Source organism: Mytilus trossulus, chromosome 14 (genome assembly GCF_036588685.1).
Source record: "Mytilus trossulus isolate FHL-02 chromosome 14, PNRI_Mtr1.1.1.hap1, whole genome shotgun sequence".
NCBI classification, from domain to species: domain Eukaryota; kingdom Metazoa; phylum Mollusca; class Bivalvia; order Mytilida; family Mytilidae; genus Mytilus; species Mytilus trossulus.
In genome coordinates, this window is record NC_086386.1 from 6,111,095 (window position 1) to 6,126,483 (window position 15,389).

A 15,389-nucleotide genomic window follows, 5' to 3' on the forward strand; every position below is an offset into this window, starting at 1 on the left:
CCTAGCCATAAAGAACTACCGAGACAATGGGTCGGAAAGTGGGCGCCCCCAATGCGTATTTTATCGAATTAAGGCTTATTTCCATATTTCGGACGCAATTTTCGTCCTTAAGGAATGCTTACCCCAGAAATTCTTTGTCCTCTCGTTATAGTACTACCCAATAGCTACTTATTAGAGCAGAGTCTATAATCCCTAGCCATACAGAACTGCCAGGACAATGGGTTTGAACAAGTGAGGTGACCCTTTTTAAAATTTAGTAGTTTTGTGGGTACTAGTATAGTATATTATGACAAAATTATTTTACATCAAAATTCTTTTCTTGGTCGTTAATATGAGTTTTGAAAACCACAAATGTGGATTAAACATGCGTTGATCACATCCTGGATTTAACAGATAATCATGATATAATGGTAAATGCTAATTACAAAACTGTAAATATGAGTTAGAAATTTGCAAACTAAATTTAGAATTTTGTTAATGGGATATAAAACTTTTTTTATTTTCTATATAAATCTTGCAGTGAACAAAAAAGTCAAAATCTATGATTTTAAAGAAAAATAAAATTGTCGCTCAAGTAGTTTACCAAACGCAATTGCAGGATGACGAATTGCAGGATAGATTTTTATAAACAGAATTGCTGGATAGCTTGACACTAGTTCAACTTTGTACTTGTTTGGCTTTATAAATATTTTGATATTAGCGTCACTGATGAGTGTAATGTAGACGAAACGCGCGTCTGGCGTATTAAATTAAAATCCTGTTACCTTTGATAATTATTATCTAATCGTTTGATCATGTGTTTGAGCTTTTTGACTTTTCCATTTGCTTAGGGACTTTCCGTTTATAATTTTACTCGGATTCAATGGAGTTCGGTATTTTTGTTATTTTACTTAGTGCATGAAAAATATAAAAATAATATTCATGATCTGTCCTTCATACAATAAGATACAAGATTATCATACATTGAACATTCTTGTTATCCTGGTTCACATCCATCATAAAGTAATGATGATAGAGTACTGTACAAAGGGAGATCATTCATAAAACGTAATGCAATCTTTCTGTTATCCTGTAAATAAAGAAGGCGCACCTGGAATTGTTTGGACAGATTTTCTATTAACTCAAACAATTTGAGGACATTTTATTTCAAATAAAAAGGAATTGTCAAGTAAGATGAAAATGAATCGGGAATGTTTTATAAAAATATCACACGTGGTTTACTCGACCAGTAAAGTTAAAACCCGATCTTTCTCGACTAGTTATGAAAATTCTCCAAAATAATAATAATTAGACTTTTTGAGTTTTTTCAGGTGAGTAACTGAGTAATCATAAGTACACACACTGAAATGTCTCGCTCTCTTTACTAACCATTGATTTTATGTTGAAAGTCCTAAACATAAAGCTTTTTATATACTACAAGTAAAATGTATTGCATAACAAAACTTGAGTAAAGTCTAAATACATCAAACCACAGTCGCCTGAAGATTTCATAATTATAGCGAAAAAATGGGGGAAATAAAATATTTTTTGTGGTATTATATAGAATTATTCTATATAATACAATTATTCTATATAATACCACAAAAAATATTTTATTTCCCCCATTTTTTCGCTATAATTATGAAATCTTCAGGCGACTGTGATCAAATAGTTATCAAAAGTACCAGGATTATAATTTTATACGCCAGACGCGCGTTTCGTCTACATAAGACTCATCAGTGACGCTCAGATCAAAATAGTTAAAAAGCCAAACAAATACAAAGTTGAAGAGCATTGAGGACCCAAAATTCCAAAAAGTTGTGCCAAAAACGGCTAAGGTAATCTACTCCTGGGGTAAGAAAATCCTTAGTTTTTCGAATAATTCAAAGTTTTGTAAACAGAAAATTTATAAAAATGACCATATAATTGATATTCATGTCAACACCGAAGTGCTGACTACTGGGCTGGTGATACCCTCGGGGACGAAACGTCCACCAGCAGTGGCATCGACCCAGTGGTGTAAATAGTTATCAAAAGTACCAGGATTATAATTTTATACGCCAGACGCGCGTTTCGTCTACATAAGACTCATCAGTGACGCTCAGATCAAAATAGTTAAAAAGCCAAACAAATACAAAGTTGAAGAGCATTGAGGACCCAAAATTCCAAAAAGTTGTGCCAAAAACGGCTAAGGTAATCTACTCCTGGGGTAAGAAAATCCTTAGTTTTTCGAATAATTCAAAGTTTTGTAAACAGAAAATTTATAAAAATTTATCAAACATGGTCCAAAGAAAATGAGGTCAAGGTCAGATAAACCTAGCGAGAAATACATGTAGATATGTACACCTCACAATCATTCAATACACCAAATAGAGTTAACATTACATTGCTTATATTTTCATAGAAACAACGAATGAGACATAATAAAAAAAATGTTGACCAATTTTTAACTAGTTATGAAATGAGGTCAAGGTCACATGGACAAACTGGGCAATGTCAATGAGTTTGGAGGACATGTGAAGGGTCTATGTATTAACAATAGGAATTTATGTAGCTCAACGGGGATGCATTAATACCAAAAGCATTATTTAGCATTAGCTTTATACCAGTGTTAAAAATAAACAAGAAACTGTTTTACAATTATTACTTGTTATTTATTTTTAGGTTGATGTCATTTCTTCTAATATTCTTGTCCCAATCAATTAAATGATCAATATTTCCTTGCATTTTCTATTGATATATTCTTTATAGGTTTACTAGACTAAAATTACAACATAAGTGTTTTTGAAGGTTATCCCTGAAATAAGTTCCATTTATAAACTTGTTGGATAAGGTACCAATCATTTGTGTTTTATGAGCATGGTTTTGTTTGGGACACACAATTGTTTCTATTTTAATTTAAAAACAGTACTTTATAACATACATAAACAAGATTAGTTTTTAACATGTTGAATTCATGTTTTTTTTAAAATTTATTTGGTGCTAAGCATTTTTTTTCACTTTCATTCAGAATCTTAAGTTCTAATCATTTTAGAATCAATGAAAACAGATGAATGATTGGTACTTTAAATCCATTCAATAATTGTCTTTAAAATGATTATTTTGTAATTTCCTACCACGATTGGTATTAACTTGTACCTTAACTGCTACAACATTTTCTTAACAACTTCAAATCTATTTTAGTGGCTTTGTCAACGTATATTTTTTCCACCTGACAGAAGTTCCAATGGAAACTTTATTTTAAACAATGTCATAATACCTGTACCTGTTGGAACAAATATTGTATACCATTTATTCCGTTAGGAACATTTACTGTAATATTTATTTTTCTGTAGAAAAAATATTCCAGAATATTTCTTCCTTTTGGAACTTATATTATGAAAATTAGTATCTGTACAGATTACAGAACTATGAACAGAATAGTCCAAATAAGACACTAACCAGTATCATGTATGACTGGTTTTGAGAAATTTGAGTTATCTCCCTTTTCATATAATTTTTACGTTCTGAATTCGCTTGTTCAATAAAAACTATATTTATGAGAATATTAACCCTTTCCTCCATTGAATTTTTTGTTTTGCATACTTGATTGGCACAGGATATTTCAACAAAATTTTGAAAATATGCATTGAAGTATTAATGCATAGCGAAAAAGAAATATTCCATCAAAAATAAATTTTAGTCGGATATTCTTATGAATATCCTCTTCATATTCAATACAAGTTTTATTAAGTCAACTGCAGACACTTTTAAGTCAAAGTGTTTCAACTGAGGTACTATACAGGCGTCAAAAGACGTCATTATGGAGTAAAGGGGGTGGCGTCAATAGGCGTCATTATGGAGGAAAGGGTTCTATGTGTACAGTACATAAATATATTGTTTAGCAATGCCTGCAGATTTTAGACATACCTGTACCAGTAAACCTTCAAACTTTATGAACATGCGATACATTTTGAGTTTCATTCTGACAGCTTTCTATACATATATATATAGGTTAAATAAAAAGTGAAATAAGATGTATTGTCAATAATACATGGCAGAATGAATTACTATTTAAGTGTCAAGTACATTTGTCAATCCTGTAGCACCCAACTATACATGACCAGAAGAATTCATAGCATTCTGACAGTATTAAACATTTACTTGAAGCTTGGGAAATTTTACAATACAACCTTTTTTTTCAGGATTCAAAAATAGCTTTGATGATATGGTGCAGTCATACATGTGTAAGTATAAATAAAATAGGGAATGGGGTAAACATCAAAGAGACAGCAAACCAACACCACAAAAAGTTAGACACACAAAAGTCTAAATATGGACCAACATAAAAACAAAACTCGTCCAAACAATACATTATATATAACATATATGTTAAAATTGAAAGGGTTTGAATTAAAACTGAAACTAAAATTATCTATATATATAAAATGGAAAGAAAGAAATCATGTTTACACAAATATTTTTTTATATTTTATCTACAATATTGCAGTCAAACATGTATTTTACAGTCACTCAATAAAAGTTCAAGTTTAAAAGTGAGTGCTCAAGTCTATTCAAGAGGTGAACTTTTAAAAGTGGTAAAGAAAATTCTATTCAAACTAGCAACATTTCAATCAGTAGAGTTGTCTTCCTTGTGAGTAGTAAAATATTGTGGAGAATCAGGTCAGTGCTGCAGGTTTTAATGGAAAGTGAACGGGGTAGACATGTAAGGAAAGCTGAAATTCACCTCACATTGCACTATGTTGCATGCAGATTCTGATTCTCATATTTACACATTAATTTGATGTCATGTTTATATTGGTAGATAAAACATTTAAATGTCGGTCGTTAAAATTTAAAATGAGAATTTTATGCAAAATTTAGATGACTGCTAAAAAGAATTAAGATTATATAGAGAAATTTTTGGGAGGGTCTTAAAGTGACCATTAGATACAAGTGATTGCAGAAACGAGGTGACCGTTAAGGAAAGTTTGACTGCATTTCAAATTTCTATTTCTATTTGAATGCATTGGAATTATGCTCATCAGAAAAAGCATTGATAACTAGAATCTGTTTCAATAGAGGAAGATTAATCATAAGATAACAGTAATTGTAATTTTCATGGTAGAATTTCATTAAATTTAGATAACTTCATCTTTAGCTGGATTTGTAATGGATGTAGTTCTAAGCCTGTGATTTAAACCCATTGTATTGCAGTCTACAATCAGATAATATCTGCTATTGTCCAATGTTAATCCTAAACAAAGTATCATAATGCACTTTATATTGACTTTGATTAATTATATTCAAGATAGATGACTTTTGTCAGATAATTGTGGATCTCTACATTTTACTATCAAAATTGTTCCTTTGGAGACAGAAATAGTGAACTGAAAAATGATTATGATTGCAATGGTTTGTTACTGTAAAGGCAGGATGCATGTACTACACTGAAATACAGTTTGACAAAGAGGATTTATAAATAAAAAAAAACAGTAATTATTGGATTGAATTTGCCAATTTAGAATCTAATGCATTGCGGGTAATATATTTATATATTTCTCTAATTCTTCCTAAATTTATCCCTTTCTGCACCCATTGTATAAAAAAAAATTAATCAACGTGTGGTTCGTTTGATCTCTGTACTTCATTGGTTAAAATCCGATTGTGACTTCAAATTTTCTTGCTTTCCTCTGAATTTCCTATTGTGACGGCATGAAATAATATAAGGCGACCATGCCTGACGACGTCACATAGAAAGAACACATCTTTTTGCAGATCATTCGAAAAGAAGGAATAAGTTTGCCTGCATAATGTTAGAAAATCATTAAAGAAACAGATTCCACCACCAAATCTTGTGTAATACGATATTTATCCACTCTTGACAGTTAAGTTATCAATTTTAAAGTCCTCGCTGAGGTGGCTCGGACTTTAAATTTGAAAATTCAACTGTCTCCAGTGGATAAATATTGTATTACACTCGATGCAGTGGTAGAATCTATATATATATACCAAATCATTTTAATTGATTTACCAATTTCTCATCTGGTTGATTGTTAACTTAACTGAATTAACTCTAATATTAAAATTTTACAAACTTTGACCGAAATATAAGAGAATTTAACCAACCATATATATACAAATGTATTTCTTTTACAGGATTTGGAATAGAATTGATAGATTTCAGCAGTTCCATGAAAGAAGTCATATGGTATTTTTATCAGGAAGTCTGCTCTACTAAATACAACTTCCCAGTCTACTTCATGGTAAAACTAAAGAAAAGGTACATATTTTTAATACCCCCAATTCTAGGCAAAGGAGCATTAATTAAAATCCTCTGTTACCATCCATTTTGAAATTAGTTTCTGTTTTAGTTTGCCTCAACCAAATATGAATCACATTGCATTGCCCCAGTTAGGTCAGTCAGCAACCCCTTCCCCTATACAAAAAGTTCTGGATCAGCCACTGCTCCAATTTACAGGTCATGGGAACTTAATTGGCCTCTGCAAATTTCCATTCCTGTGGGAAAGGTTTGAAAACAACTGTTTAAAGTATTTATCCCTTATGACTTTAAAAGCACTAGTGCACTATGATATATTATTGTAAGCTTACTCTTCAATACGTTCTGTGTGAAATATATTTGGTGCTATACAATAGAAAAACTTCAGTTGCTGCTCATCTGCTTAAAACAAGAATATTAGCACTAAAGTGTAAACCAATTAAAACGAAACACCAACAGCACTCAAATGTAATGACTAATTGTTCCTTATTGTCAAAACTAACGAAAAGTATATGACTTAATTAAACAAGAATAAAGGAGTAAGTTCAGTAAGGGCCATATTTGGCCCCAATTATAAAGTTGATAGTTTCAAGACAATAAATGTTTTAAGTTGCTTTAAAGACACGAGAGAAAGTTGAACAGAAGTTTTTTTTGTCAAATTTTAATTCTAACATGTTGGTTTTTTCATCCCAAAAAGGTCAAGATAAGAGATTTTGGTGAAATTTGACAAAATTAGCAAGATTTCAACCAAATAAAGGACTAGGAAACATAGAGCGCAGGCATCGACAAGCTAAATATTCAAATAAGACATGTGAAATGTCTTCACAAACATTATTTTAAAAGATCTTTGTTGTCGACGTATGCGCTCTATGTTTCCTGTCCATTAATGTATGGAAATTTACCCATTTTCATTGATTTTTTCGTGAAAAATCAATTTGAGTACAACTTGTGACGTCATAATGAAACCCAGAAACGTAAAATTTTCAACAAAATGGCTTATATCCTATCTAGTCAATGTATTAGCTATAATTTATCGTGACTTTGGTCAATAAATCTGAATTCGAAATTTACGCTAAAAAAGGGGGCCATTTTAGGACCTTATCGAACATACTCCTTTGAAAGAAACTTTATAAGTGACTATTTATATAAAAATACTAAAAAAATCAAAAACTTTTAAATTGATCTTACAGATATGAACAATCCTTAATATTCTGATGCAATATAACTAATGTGTTTATCAGAAGATATTAAGTTCAGGGGCATCAGATGTGTAAAGGGAGCCACTTAAACTTTCTGAAAAATGAAAATGACAGAGAGGAAATTAATTCCATTTGTTTTCTGTGATGATTAATGAAATATGCAATTAAGATTGATTTAGATTTCATTGTCTTCAGTATTGAAAACTGTATAATTGTGGCATGCAAGAGTCGGTTAAGTACGGAATAATTGTCCAAATAGGAACTATGCTTTAAGATTAGATGTGGGGAAAGACAAGGTTTGGGGCATGTCATGTCAAGTTACGGGAACAGCATGACTGGAAGTTGTCAACGAAAATAAATGGATTGTCTATCTGATGACTAAGATGGTATTATTTGAAAAATACCTCCTCCCAAAAATGAGATATAAATAGTTTGTATCAGAATTTTTTCGTTTTCTTTGATTGGTTTAAAAAAAGTCTTTTAAAACTTCAAAAATGTGTTTTTCTTGAATATAATAAAAGAATAGTAATTTCATCAGTGACACACTGAAATATCTTTTTACAAACACATGCGCCGGCACATAAAAAAATAAGAAGTAGATCAAAAATTTTCCTAATACTGAACAAAAGACTTTATTTAATATCATTTGCATTCAATATTTGTTTAAACAATTATCAGTGAGAGTAATTCTCCTGCATTTTATGTACAATTAATAACATTTTATGCAGGCATGGTCAGCTTAAGATCCTCATGCCAATTCCCAAAATGTCAATAATCTGAAAAATTCTCCAATTTTTGCAATAATTTTAGTCTCTCTCCTGAGAAATAACAAAATATAACAATAGCTCTTGAGAGGTCTGCTTCACTGAAAAGCTTTCTTACAATCAATTAGACAGGATTAAAACATAGAAATAATGGTCATTCAAAACACAATAGAGATGAATAATAACTGATTTTTATTACTGGAATTTGAACAATAAAAGTGAATATAACATTCCACCATCTGTATGATGTGGGCAGGAAAAGTATGCACGATCTTTAAAAAAACTAAGCCTGGTCTTAAATACCAGTCTGTAATATGTCAAAACTTATATAAAAAAAAATCTATTAAACTCTCCAAGGTTTAGACTAATGTATGTCCCAGCGTATAGTGACTAAATTATATATTGTTGTAAACAGATTGTGGCTGAAAACTGAACCTGAATCGCAATGTAGTCCACCTGTTCTAATGAGATGCAATTAGAACGGATGGACGACATCGAAATTCAGGTTCAGTCTTATTTGACCTTCTGGAGAAAAAGCCCAATTTGAAGGGTTTCATAATTTTTCTCAAAGGAAGTTAGGAGGGTTTATTATTTTTGTTTTAATACTTGTTGTGTTCCTTTAATTTCTGGCATCTGAACTCGATTGTGGCAATTCTTAACTTTTAAGGTTGTTATAATTTAAAATCATGTTTAAGCTGTATTAAAATTCATGAACATTATTTCATACACAATTGATGTATAGAAATGCACTTAAAAATTATGATACTGAAACAAGGATAGAATGTAAGGATCTTTTGATACAGAAGTGAAAATGTGTATTTTTTTACAATGACTGTTGACAACTTTAATGGAAAGGATTTGTATGTATAGAAATGTTTGGTTCACTCAATTCTAAACACTTTGTATGCTATTTCTCTGTAAACTTGCTCTTAAACTAAACAGACTTATTCATTTAAGAATTGAATGCTTCTTTTTGTAAATTTATTGGGGTGTAAAAGCGTTGACCGAAGTACATTTTGTATGAAGCGCGGAAGCGCTTCATTCTAAAAATGTACGCACGGTCAACGCTTTTACAACCCTATAAAGTTACAAAAAGAAGCATTCAATACTTATAATTACATTTTTTAGCTAGGATTATATAAACACGATTTTCATGAAGTTAAATTTTTAAATTCACCTGTGCACTTTATTGTGGGACCTCGTGTCATCATGAATGAAATGTTATTGTCTCATGCAACTGCTTACGGAATAACATGTGATGTGCAATTAGCCAATCAGAATAACGTATTATAATGAAACATACATCTAATGTAATTATTAGTATATGTCCAGAGGTTGACTTGTTCACATTATAGACTAACTTTTCTTTGTCAACCCTTAGATTTGTCAAAGTCTTTGTAACTATGATAAAACTCGAGACTCATCCATTAGATTTCGTGTCAGAGAGGACATTTTTGTTTTGTCAACTTAAGTCGCCCAAGCTTAATGTATTTAGTCAATATTTCATTACATTACATAGGGACACAATTTATAAAAAATTGTAAAACACATTTGTCATGGAGAAATATCTCAACATGGAAGAATACAAGACAAGGTGCATTTCACATTAATCATGAACAAATATTCTAGTCTAACACACGACATAGCATTTAACTTTTATCAGCAAGAAGGGAAAGTAATTTTTCAGGCTTTTAATACCCATTATGTGGTTCAAAAAATGTTTCTAAGATGCTTTAAAAAATCCTTAATATCCTTTGATTGCGTCTCTTTGTTAAAAATGATCTTCTCGTAAAGTTAGATGCTATGGTCGATTAACAAAAATAATGTTTTGTAAAGACGAGATCTGCAGGGGATTTTAATTCTGTCCGGGAAGTTTGTCATAAATTTGTGGTATTATGTCTCCCGATCAGACTAATGTTTTAATTTGTCGTATTTTTTATGTTGTTTTATCCCCACTCTGCTATAGTCAAATTTCTTTCTAACAGAGCTATTATTGAGATTGGACAATGTTTCTGATTTATAGTGTAATCAGATGGTGTAATACGGTACCATAAATGCAGCTTGGAAATGGTTTAATTATCTTTTTTATTAATTGATCACTTATTATAGAAACATTGTAGTATCAAATGATAGGCTGGATAAAAGAATGATTTTAACATACAATACTAATGAAATGTACATTGGATTTTCTAAATGATTTTTGTCTAGCCTTGGACTTTTGTCGCAGAAAGCTCAACATAGGGATAGTGAACCAGTGGCGGAGGCATTAGCTAACTTCTTAAAAACTTTATAATTTAGAATGTGGAAGTCCTGGATGCTTCATACTTTGTATAAAGATGGCTCATGTTATGAAGTTTCCGTCAGTCACATGTCCAATGTCCTTGACCTCATTTTCATGGTTCAGTAACTATACTTGAAAAAAAGTTCAGATTTTTTGTATTTTTATGTTAAATTTTCTCTTATTATAAGTTATAGGATAACTATATTTGGTATGTGCGCACCTTGCAAGGTCTTTATTCCCGTCAGACAGTTTTCACTTGACCTCAACCTCATTTCATGATCAGTGACTGTGAACAAGGTTTAAGTTTTTTGGGTCATATCTCAGATACTATGCCCAATAGGTCTAGTATATTTGGTGTATAGAAGCACTGTAAGGTGTACATGTTATGATAGGTTTTATTAATCCCATCTAACCCTAAAACCTATCCTTACATTAAGCCAAACTGTTAACTGAACTCTAACCCTGGAGTTCAAGGTCGTGACCCTAAAGTCCAAGAATGGAGAACATTTGATAACTTTAAATAATGTGATGAAATTTGTTTATATAAATCAAAGAAATAATGACAATATTAAAAAAGAATGTATAAATATGGCAAGAACAACATGGAATAAAAAAAATATCTCTAATCTTAACTTTACCCTTCACCCAATGAATTGCTAGATAACCCTCATTTAATGCCAGTATATTTTCACATTTGATCAGACTTTTTATATTTCCTGAAGTGAATTATCCCTACAGACCTAAATGAGGTCATGGGATAAATGTTTCTCAGACTTTGTTTTATATTTCTACAAGTAATAAAACAGCCTAGACAAATCGTAGAAATAATGACCAATGTTAAAAGCTTAATAAAAACTCTGTAGCCTGAAAATTTGTGAGAATTAATGATCAGTAAAAAAAGCAATAACCATTTATTGGAACAAGAAATGTCCAATAACGGCCATAGATGACCACTTGAGACCTGGCTTAATAAAACATTCACATTTATCTTACAAACCAATAACACTTTAAATTATTACTGAACAAAGCATGGTCATTCATCTTTAGGTTACTTGTTAGTAATTTGAACTCTTTTAACCCTTTTTGCATGGTAACAGTTTTGTATATATCCATTTTTATATGTAAAACTGATCATGGGTTCAAAATCTTTCTTCCTAGACCTATACTTGTAAAAAAAAATATAAACTAAGTTTCAGAAATTTAAATTTACAAAGACTGGAATCAGTTTTTTAAGTTCTCTTTTTTAGCTGAACCATAAGTTTTTTTTTTAATAGGACGTAATTGGACGTAGATAAAACTAAATGTATGTGTGATTATCACAAAAGCCATTCAATTATCACAGAAAACTAAATACCAGTAAACACAAAAACAAACAAGGAGATACAGAGAAAATTGTTAGACATCAACTAAAAAGATTGACATCAATTTGGTTAGATTCAATGGAAATTAAAGTTGCTGATTGCAGTTTTTACTTTCCTCTGAAAACATCAGAGGGCATACAAACAAACTAATACATGTTAAACCATGAATGTTTGAGATATTGATGGCTATGTTTTACCAATCAGTATCTTATAATTACTAGTTATAATTTATATGCATATGTGATGCTTTTGAACCATATCTAACATAGCATTGGTCAGTTTTTTTGTTTTGTACAAAATTCAATGGTCTGTTTCATTCATTAGTGGTTGTTGTTTGTTCATGACTGTCATGTTTGTTTTTCTTTAATTGTTATGTAATAAATTATGCCGTTAATTTGCTCACAATGTTTTGTCTATATTTTTCATATCTCAGCCTTTTATAGCAGACTGTATCTAAATACAGTACAGGATTTTCTCATTGTTGAAGGCGGTACAGTTGCTAGACAACTGATTAAGAACTGTAAATATATAATAAATGAATATCTTGTAGTGATATGGGAAAAACATTAACAATTTGTTAAACCTTTGTGTTTTCACTTTCAGAGGACTGTAGCTGATACTCCTGATCCTGTATGGTTATGGGTAGAATTAAGCGACAGAAACTTATTGAAAACAAAACAGGTAGTGTACTGTTTTCCATTGAAAGGAGATGGTATTTATGTTGACATTGGCCCAAACAATTAGTTATGATTTGACATATGTAAATTTATGGGTTTTTCCCTTTAATATAGTACCTGTTCTTCTCTATTGTAATCTTTTGATAAATGTATATTATTAGATACTTCAATTTACTTTTCATATTGATAAAGAAACAAGTTATTTTCCTCAGAAATCATTAGGATTTGACAGAATTTATTCCTAGACACGCTAGTGATAATTTACAAATATAGTCCATGTGTCATATTTAATAGAAATTTAATTATAAACTCTTCAAAGAACTGGGAATACCTCCTACCGTGTGAATACCATTGTGCAGGGTCCATTGTGTCACCAAAATTTACATTTGTTATTAATATCATTTATGTATCATTGATTCAATTGGACAAAATTATGATAAATGACCGGTGTGTGTGTGTATTTGACAGAGTATGGTAGTTAGTTTACCCTGGTCATTGGAACTGTGTAAATTATTGGTTATTATGCTTCTAACTTGACTGAAGGCATATTTTTAAAATGATGGGACAGTATGGAAGAGGATGGTAAAGGGTTATTTTTGTGCAATATGTTTTGCCATTTTTATTTCACATGCAGCTGTGAAAAGGTTCAAAATTCACCGTGTTTCTTGAAGTCGGTAAAACATCAACATGCAAGAAATTTTTAATTGTTTGTTCATTGTGAAATGGCGATTAAAGTGCAGATAACCAACCCCTTTTTGCCCCTTATGGAAGCTGAGGACGTTTTTATTTCATTTATATAAGCACAACTGTTCTGTCATATGCATGAAATATTTGCCACTGAACATAACACAAACAAAACCAAGTCAAATTAGCATTACAGTTGGACACAATGACTATATAAAACTTAAGACATGAATGACCTTGCCATTTACTGAAATTTTGAAGAAAAGAAATGATTCTCTATCTCCTGTTTATAATATGAAGAAAAAGGTTTTAAGAAAAATCCTTTGTAAAGTTTATTTTAACTTCCAAAAATGTGATAATTAGTATCGATGGTTGTTACAGTTTTTGAAAGAAAAATAATTTGTTTTTGTCTGCTTAAAATTGTCCTGTATCTTGAATACAATCCACATTTCATAGTATAAGGGGTCTGACTGTAAGACACACAAGTCTGTAAACAGTCTTTTATTACTTCATTATAGAAAATTGATTTTGTATAATTTCCATTGTCTTTTATTTTCCTTGAACGGTCCACTTAGGAAGAATAAAACTGAGGTACTACACAGGCGTCAAAAGGCGTCATTATGGAGTAAGGGGGGGGTATAAAGGCGTCATTATGGAGGAAAGGGTTTATTATGATAAGTGAAATCAAAGCTGTGACATAAAGCATGTTTTGGTGCTATTGTTCATGATAAAACAGTTATCATATAAAGCAAACTAAAGACATGATAACAGGAACAACTTTAAAATGTAATGATGTTTGGTAAAAAGGTGTATAAGAACTAGCAAATCTCATTTCCGTTTTCTTTTAGTTAAGCCCCTTCCTATGAACTCTTTTAAGCCCCTGCCGTAGCAGAGGGAGCTTTCAGTTAACCTTGTCCATATGTCCCAAAGTTGGTTTCTGTTCTCTTTCTTCAGTTTGCCTCAACCAAACGCTATGAAACTTATACACAATGCTTATTAAAACAAAACACAAACTAAGTTTGAATTTTAGTGGTGTCACTCTAACCCTTCTTTTTTTTTCAAATTTCTTGAATTCATCAGCATTCAAATTTATATCATTTAGTTGTTTCATATATAGATATAGTTCATGGCTACTTTGGTAAGGAGAGGGGTTTGATAGATTTGGGAAAATATATTTTTTCCTGACTTTTGTTTGAATAGATATAAATGTGATTCCTGAACTGATAAAAAATGTATAAATGTCCTTGATTTCACTTGTATGCAACTGAAATGCTGTGTAGTTTAGTAATCTAGTTTCCTCATTGAAATAGCTTTGGAGTCTACCCATTTTGAGTGACAATTCCAGCATTATTTCTTGCTTATTTATCTAACAAAGTTCTTAGAGTGCACCTTTGTTGTCTAAATATTTGTATTGTTTGTGTATTTTTAGGTCGTTTGGCAATTCATGGCAGTATGTAATGGATTTCTATTTTCCTTTATAGACTATAATTTTATTTAAGATATTTATATACAGAATTGTCATGGGATGCCAGTAGACTTTGACATCAAGCTAAACATCCTGCTCTAAGAATGCCAGGGAAACAGACTGAACTTGACGTCAAATATGATTATATTATCCTATCTTATCTCCCAGTTTAGAGCTTATATATTGGCATAGTTAGTTTTTTTAAGGATATTTAATTCACTTATTTGAGAATCAATCTATCTGGAACTTTTTTAAATAGAATTATCTCTTCAGGTCTTAGGAAATTCATCCTATGTTAATAGTTTATAATAAAATAAAAACAGATTATTCACTCCATACGAAACGATGTCAATATTTACTCTGCTGTATCTTTGATCGATTGTCGGACAAATTTTGTTGTATTCTCAATAGTATGGTCTGTAATTGCCAAGGAAGTAATTTTGTTTAGCATTGAGTAATTCAAAATCCAAACTAACAATCCTATTAAATACACAGGCTGAACAGAGTAAAAAAATCGCTTGATTTAATTATTGGTGTTCTCAATTCAGATAATATACAATACAGAATAATCAACGACAGATGTGGACGGAGCTTTTTTTCAGTCTTTAGTGAATAAATAAATGAATAATGTATAACTAAAATCTATTTCTTAGACATAAGTATACAAGAACTTTGTGACATGTATAATTATAGCTTATCAGCAGGAAATATGTTAGCCCT

General features: G+C 30.9%; 1 long non-coding RNA gene across 1 annotated transcript; it reads left to right on the forward strand.

The window, feature by feature from the left end:
- The first annotated feature begins 1,070 nt into the window (after nucleotides 1-1,070).
- On the forward strand, nucleotides 1,071-12,526 carry LOC134696316 (uncharacterized). Its single transcript, XR_010102927.1, has 4 exons — nucleotides 1,071-1,168; nucleotides 4,164-4,205; nucleotides 6,118-6,241; nucleotides 12,447-12,526. It is a non-coding gene; the product is annotated as an uncharacterized LOC134696316 (long non-coding RNA).
- The last annotated feature ends 2,863 nt before the right edge of the window (nucleotides 12,527-15,389 follow it).